This window comes from Coffea arabica, chromosome 10e (genome assembly GCF_036785885.1).
Source record: "Coffea arabica cultivar ET-39 chromosome 10e, Coffea Arabica ET-39 HiFi, whole genome shotgun sequence".
Taxonomy (NCBI): Eukaryota; Viridiplantae; Streptophyta; class Magnoliopsida; order Gentianales; family Rubiaceae; genus Coffea; species Coffea arabica.
In genome coordinates this window covers 8,778,783-8,787,175 of record NC_092328.1, presented here as the reverse complement: position 1 = coordinate 8,787,175, position 8,393 = coordinate 8,778,783, and the positions used below count along the sequence as shown (strand labels likewise).

The 8,393-nt window shown below is 32.6% G+C and overlaps 1 long non-coding RNA gene across 1 annotated transcript; it reads left to right on the top strand.

Annotated features, from left to right (window-relative positions):
* The first annotated feature begins 726 nt into the window (after positions 1 to 726).
* LOC113712923 (uncharacterized) lies at positions 727 to 1,594 on the top strand. The gene is made up of 2 exons (XR_011822039.1): positions 727 to 1,177; positions 1,277 to 1,594. It is a non-coding gene; the product is annotated as an uncharacterized lncRNA (long non-coding RNA).
* The last annotated feature ends 6,799 nt before the right edge of the window (positions 1,595 to 8,393 follow it).

Genomic DNA, 8,393 nt, shown 5'->3' with positions numbered 1-8,393 from the left:
GAGGCAACATACTGGTGTGCTCGTGCACAGTCTGGAACAGAGGTGGCAATGCAACGTAAACTAATGTTGTTTCTTTCATGGCTGAATTTGCAGCACCTGGTCCATCTCTGGCCTCTCCGTTTGACCAAACACTAATCTTAGGTTGTAGTCCTTGGATCGCCTCAGCATTGTAGTGCTGGTGGATTCAATGAAGATGAGGTGTAAACACATGCAAAATATATTTCGTTTGCCTTGATCTCATTTTCTTTTGGCATTGATTTTATAGAGAGATACTTATGGGACTTTCTTATTGTTAAAACGCAGGCTCGCTTTTTCTTCCAGCAGCTAATATCTGGTGTTAGTTACTGTCATTCAATGGTGAGATATTAGAACTATTTATTCTTTTTGAGTCCTCTTATTATTATCTCATTGTTCTCTCAATGCAGGAAATCTGTCACATGGACTTGAAGCTGGAAAACACACTTTTGGATGGGAGTCCAACACCACGTCTTAAAATATGTGATTTTGGTTATTCTAAGGTTACAAATCTTTGCATTTGGAATTTAAAAAAATTGTGATTCAATTGACTTCATATTTTTTTCTGTGGATAATTTGAAATTTTGTTGGTTTCTGGCATTTACTTGCAGTCCGGTTTGTTGCACTCACAACCCAAATCGGCAGTTGGAACACCAGCATATATTGCACCTGAGGTCTTGTCAAGGAAGGAATATGATGGGAAGGTCTGTATCATCAAAATTCTTGAAGAATTTACGAAGATTCTCTCCCTCTGAGCATTAGTTTCCTCTTCTAGTTAACTCTTTACTGTGATAGTATAATGGAATTTCCTCCCTTTTGCTGTGATATGGTATTACTAGATCGACTAGTATCCCCAACTTGCATCCAAACATAGTCAAAAGTAGTAGTACTGTTTCTTCTAAATCAGCAATATGGCCCTTGTCTCAAGCATCTTGTAAACTTTGTGCTAGTGGTTATGCTTGTTCAGTTCATTTCTTCCTGCTTAACAGGCAGGCACTGCTGCCTACTTTCTGCTCATTAAATAGTTTTGTCTCAAGAAGGTCTTCATTCATTTTGTAATTGCTGTCTATTTTCTAGATTGCGGATGTATGGTCTTGTGGTGTGACATTGTACGTGATGTTGGTGGGAGCTTATCATATTGACTTAATTGGATTTTTGTTCAGTATAACTATTCATTCAAATTCAATAGTGTATGCTTGTAATGGCATATTTTTTGACTAAAATCGATTCTAATGCATATGATACTTTTCTTTCAATGCAGTACAATGCTATTAAATGCTCTTGAGGAGATGAAAAAGGTTGGCTTTTGGATATGCTCATGAAGATGACTTCAGTTTGACACAAATTGCTGCTTTAGTCTATGTTTTTGTTTGGAAAGAGTACTTTATTTTTTTGGATGCGTAATGGCTGTTACTAGTTGAACTGATGTGAATTTAGTACTCTATTGTTTGGATGGATAATAGCTGTTAGTACTTGAACTAATGTGGGCTTTGGAACCCATTTTGGTTAATGTGCGTTGTGATGAATTTAGAGATGTTTATAACCATATATATATATTTGAGGGTTCATTGTACATTAATTACTATCGTTTTTTGCATTAGTCGAGCCACAATTTTCTGCTATGGTTGTTGAAAATGCAATAGAATTGCAGCTCTGGTAGACAAAGTTGTAAGTTCATTAAGTGACGATTATTCTTGTCACAGAATACTAGGAGTGAGAGTGACAAGTTCAAGTTGTCACTGTGCGCGTTCAAATTTGTGACGACTTCTGCTATCTTTTATGACAAAAAAATTTTGGAAACAGTGACAAAAAATTTCGTCACAGAATACTATTCTTTAGTGACGATTTAGTCTTCGTCATTAAATAATAATATTTAGTGACGACTTTGTAGAGGTTGTCACACGTACCCATTTGTGACATAGAATTAGTGACAACGATGTGACAATGGAAAAAGTCGTCATTATATTCATATAATGACGACTTTCTAATTTTTAGTGATGACTTTCTATTGTCACAAAAGGCCAAATTTCTTGTAGTGATTTATAGGAAAGGATCAAGAAGAACAAGAGCCACAAGTATAGAAAGAAACTCATGATGAGGATCAAGCAGAACAACTATCATTTTATGTTGGGGAAGATCATCAAGAACAGAATAAGGGTCCTGCATTGTCTTTTGACTTACGGTAAATCTAGCTGAGAAGGGTCTTGATAATGCCGACGCTTTCTGGCCTCCGAGAGATCCAGCAGTTGAATTGGGTGTTGACTAGCAATCCTACAATCATATGGAGCAAGTAGATATTGGGTGGTATCCCAACAATCTTCCTAATGAAGAGCTCCGAAATCAAGAAGAGGAAGAGAATCAAAAACAAGAATAAGAGGATTTTATTGATACAAATGGCAACTGCAATCTCTGTAAGGATATCTTTCTGGGTTTCACGATTTGCTTAATCACTAAAACCGAGAGCATAAGGAGTCAAAGAGCAAATGTTTGAATTGTAGGAGAAGATTTGGGAGCAAAAATCATACGTGGAAGCTTGCAAACAAACTCCCCCACCTAAAGCTCCGCTAAAATAGAATCGACTAAGTTGCTTATAATAAGTGTATGAGCCAAAACTTTTAGGGTACTAAAGTTGTTAGTTAAGCACACTTTTCCTTGTTATTGTTTTTTCTATTAGGTCTTAGTTTGTTTTTCTTCCATCATTCTAGATTTAGATTTAGATAGTAAGTTTATAAGCCAAAAATTTTAGGGTACTAAAGTTGTTGGCTCATGGTTATTAGTTTGTTTTAATTATGTCTTCTAATATTATGAGTTGCAGTTATTTTAATGATATCTATGACTTTTGGTGTTTAATGCTATTTTTTGGATCCAAACATTGTAGACTTTCTCCGACAAAAAAAATATAAAAATAATAAAAAGTAAATTTCCATGTAAGATGAAATATAATGCTAGACTTTTTGAAATTTCAAAAATTTTTTAATAAAAGAAATATAAACAATAAACTGTCGTACAATAAAAGACGAGTTAGTTAAAAAAAATTCATGTATAACAGTTTAACTCATGTATAATTCATGTACAAAAAGAACAAGCTGACTCATGTATAGCAGTATTGCAAAATTACCATAAGGTTCATCTATTGGTTAAAAAAATCAATACAGTAATGGTCAAGTGGACGGAATTTGAACAACGAGTTGGGAAGTGTAAAGCACAAATTAACGTGAGTTAATACAAGATCACAAGAAAAAATTTTAGTCCGTTTAAGATAGTCATCTCTTCTCAAAACAATCTAAGTGTGACTGGTTCAAAACCTTGGCTTTTTGATAGCTGCTATGAGGAACGTGAAAGATTCCAGACCAACTATTACAAATATTTTTCACCAACAAAGAATTGTATACAATGTGAAAAGGATCACTTCGAAAGTACTCTATATAAAACACCATAAATATTTTTTAGCAAAACAACATCTTATGCGAATACTGTAGTGGACGGTGGGAATCCTAGATAGGTGGTCCTCAAGTTTCACTGTCAAAAGTTTTATGCTTAAATTGATCTAAATTTGAAGTGATGCAAACATTTTTACCAAGAAAGATCATATTGGAGTACGAAACTTGAACTGAATCAACATCATATTTCTTTTAGCAAATTATTATAGGCAATGGGCCTAGATGTTAAAGTGGAATCCCAAAAAAAAAAAATAGAATGTATTTAAAAAATTTGAAACTATTCAGAAGTTATTAGTCCCGCAGCATAAGTCTGACTCATGCTTGTTTTGCTGCAAATATCTTCTTTTTTTTGTAATTTTTTTAGATAAAGATAATAATCATTCCCTCAAAAGAGTAATCATAGGAAGAATATTGCAATTATTGACCATATTTATCACTCAATTATGTAAAATCAAATAAAGAAAAGAAACTTCATCAAATTTGCAATATTTAGGCATAATTTGCTCCACTTTACAAAATACACTTTACTAAAAATGTAAAAAGTATAATCACATAGTAGTTATTTTCAAGTTAAATTAGAAATGAGATTCTTAAGTCATATATGTTTATCTGAAAAGTAAAAAGGATTTGAGTTACTTATTGTGTGGAATACATTGCCTTTTGGATTAAATTGAAAATTTTGGGGGTAATTTTTACAATTTTGGACAAAATTTCGGTAGAGTTTCGCCTTATTATAAATGAACGAAACTCCATACCAACAAAGCTTAATATTGACAAATTTCAAGTGCAATTCAAATTCCAACATCAAGTTCAAGTCATTCAAAACAATATCAACATGTGTACCACAATCACCATAAGTTCCCCACCCCCTATATTTAGAATACACATTGTTCTCAATGTGTAGGAAAAGAAAAACAACAAAGAAAGAAAGAAACATTCCTCAGTTCAATGGCTAAGATCCAGTTGAACCATGACTCACGAACCTTCACAAAATACATAAACTTCTACCAATACTGCCAAAAGATCAAGTTTGATCATATGGAACTAGACTTCTTGTGCTTTGCTCACCTTATAACTCAATACTAACAAATTTCTATCCAACATATCGGGCCCTAGAATTTTTATTCTTTTTTTAGTATCCAATTCGATTGCATTTTATTTTTTTTTCTGTTTCCTTGAGTGTCCTCTTTATAAATCAAAATGCATACATTCAATAATTCTTTGGTTTTTATATTAAGAAAATTAAAATTCTTTTTAAATAGTCTTATATTTTTGGATCTAAAAGATTAATTGAATTTATTACAAGATAGGTTTCAAGTAATTTATTTCATTGTCTCAAGAGAAAATTGTAACTAGTCTTAATTCACACCACGCAAAAAGGTTATTAGATTTTGGTTATTTTTTTCACAAGAAATTAGAGCAATACAAGAGGGAAAAAAATAAAATATAGAGAGAGATTTAGTCTAATGCTGAGATATAACATAAAAAAATTATTAGAAAAGAACGCTGATAAACACTCCAAATAATCTATCAGATATGCACAAAAGTAAGCATAAACTAGTATTTAGCACATAGGATCCTCGCTACCACTTTTCATTAGCAACTTAATGCCATTTTCATATTGATGCCAAGTGTTCTATTTCTTTAAGTTTCCATGTACTCTTTAATTTTTTTTAATAACTCGAATTGGTTAGGTCTAACTTAAGTGTTATTTATTCTTATATGATAAGTGAAACTGATAGTAGAATTGGTGCTCGGTATTGGCACTAAGGTAGGAATGCAAATGAGTAGAATTTAATCAAATAGCTCGTGAGCTTGCTCAGTCAAAATTCGAGTTCGAACACGCATTGACCGAGTTCGAGTAGCTCAAATTCATCTCCTGAAACTTAGATTGTCTCCATGACAAAGATGCCATATAAAGAAGAAAGCCAGCTACCGAGGCCTGGCACCTCTAAGGCTGCTTTGTCAGCAACACATACCCGTTAAGATTATATCTACTTAAAGGTCTCTTCTCTGGTACGAGTTGAGGTCGAAACTCAAAAACTCATCGAACTTAGTCAAACTTCACATATATATATATTAATTTTTAATTTATCACTATGAAATATTTATTTTGTTCCTTGTTTAAAATTATATAAAATATAAATTTATATTTCTTAAGCTTGATTAAGCTCAATTAGGCTTGATTGGGCCCGATAAGCATAAGCTCGAGTTCAATTATGAGTAATGCAAAATAAAATCGAACTCAAACTCGAGCCTAACTTTCAAAAACTCGACGAGTTTGAACTTGAGTTCGAGTCCAAATTTTTTAACTCGAGTTAGTTCGAATAGTGCACTACTTGAGTTCGACTCGATTACACCCCTACACTGAGGATCCCAGTTGAGTATTTAGACCCATTCTATTAGTTCGAGGAATTGCTATTTTACTATTGATTTGTATCAAAATGTGTTATTTTAAATAAAATCAAGATAAAAAAATGGAGTCAACATAATATGTTAATTGATTTTCAATTGTTGTATTGTTATCTTATTTTACAAAAACACACATCTATAGTTGCCACATTAAAAACACCAAATATTATTGTAAAAGGACTCAAAAAAAAAACACACACAAGAAAACCCAAAATACCTAAAACCACCTTTAATACACATTAAATTTTAACAGTAAATACTACTTTATAAACAAATTATATGAAAGAAACAAGCTAAAAGTTGACAAGATATCAATTTAATGTCAATTTCAAACAAAGATATCAATTTAATGTCAATTTCAAACAAAGTGTGGCTTTAAATAAAAGTGAAGAAAAAAATACTCTCACTCATTTAGGCCAACTTATCAGCTTCTATAAACTGTGTAATAGCCAAAAAATTTGGTCTAATTGTTATGCATATTGGAATTATCTATCATTTCTTTAGTTCTATAAAAATTATGTCTTCCATGATCTAGTAACCTTAATGATTCAACATATTTTTAAACTGCCCACTCCACAATAGCATCTTTCCCTTACCCTCCCTTATTTGTTCCCCTTCCCATCCCATTGCCGTCATACCTTATATGGCAGCCCCATCTCTCTCCTCCCTATAATTTTTTTTTTCCGATCCCGTCTTATATTGATATTAGGGATAATATTAGAAACCTCTCTTGAGATTTCTCCTAATATTATTTGGCACCTCTGAAGTTTTAGAAATATCAATTGTCTTCCCTAATAATTGTGAAAAGACTATATTAACCCGTATTTGATACATAATCCACATATCAAATAAATAGAGTTCAAAAATAAAAAAAAAATGAAAGTCATTTTCTTCCCTTTCACTTTTCTCCATCATTCTCTTTTACTCATTTTTTGGATGACTATGCAATGTTTTATTTTGTAAATTATAATAAATTAATTTTTTTTTTACTTTTTGTGATTGTGATAAAGTGAGGTATGATTGATTTACTTATTTTTAATTGATTTTAATAATGATTGGTACCATTTAATGATTTGGACAAGGGTTGAGAAGATGTTAGAAAAAAATATAAAGTTTATACAAAATTGATTTTGAGCATATAGAGTTAAATTAGTGCAAGTGTATTTGTTTTTAAATATCTTTTTTATTTTTAAAATTTATATTTTTATGTGGTATAGCATTATGATGTGGTAGTACTACAAAAAATTATTTTTTAGGTGATGATTTTCTTGAGGTGAGCAAAGTGGTTTAGGAATATTTTTATTTAGCAAGTAAAAGGGTAGTTTAGGGCTTCTAAAAATTTTGTTATACAAATAACAAAAGTAAAGGAGCTAAGTGATATTTTTAAAACATTAGGGGTGCCAGGTGATATTAAAAGAAAATACCAATGGTACACAAAATACCAAGGTACTAAAACTCGTAGAAAACAAAGCTACCAAAGAAAAGCGAGTTCGAATATGATGATCTTAACGTACATTCAGCATTATCGTTAAGGTAATATTTACCTCTATTACACAAAATATTTGTCACAGGATACAACAAGATTTAGAGAAGATGAAATAGTAATTTTTTTTATTTTCTCACTAAAAATGATCAATGACAAGAGTTAATTTAATTTGTGAAGAGACTTATTTATATATAGCAAAATAGTGGTCCACCCTTCGCTCTGATATTCAGTAATCATTTCAGATGAGAACACATTTAGTTATGCCAAATAACCAGCAAAAGAGGTGATAAGGCACCAAAAGAATTATGACCATTGAAGAACCAGCCTCAGATCCATTACTGCATAGAATTGGATTCCAGACTAATTTGATTTTACACAAACTCATGAAGACCCAGTGCTGGATCACGCGTTGACTTGGTATGGGCCGGATCCAAGGCCCTATCAAAGCAGGAGGAGCTAATAGAAGTTGATGAATAATATTCATCAAAGTAGTAGTAAAGTTTTCTGACTTTATTTCTTTTTAATAATCTAAGGTATAAAGAGAAGAAGATTTCTCTAAGAAACCAAGTAAAACTTCAGACCAAATATGGCTTAAATTCCTATAAAGTTATCATTCGTTATTGAAGGATTGGATATGGATTGAGCTTTGCGTGAATGGTCTAGCGATAGCGCCTCTCACCGGTGACCCTTAAGATCCCAAGTTCAAGTCTCCGCTCCGCTGGGTTCCTCCGCGCACTTATCGCGTTCGGGTCGGGTTGGGGCGCCAGACCCGAGCTGCAGGGAATTAGTCGGGCCCCGTAAGGATTGACCCGGACACCCCTGTGTCGAGAGGATATGGATTGAATATTGTAGTCACCAATGTATTGATATGGATTAGACTATTGCCACTTTTTTTTTTGGGCATAGGATTGGTGCTTTTTCTTCGTCAATAGTCAAATGTATTTAAAGGCTTGAATGTTACGGGCAAAGTTTGGATCCATGTAACCGAACTAAATATAACAAACCAATGCATGTTGTTGGATCGAACGATACAAAAGATA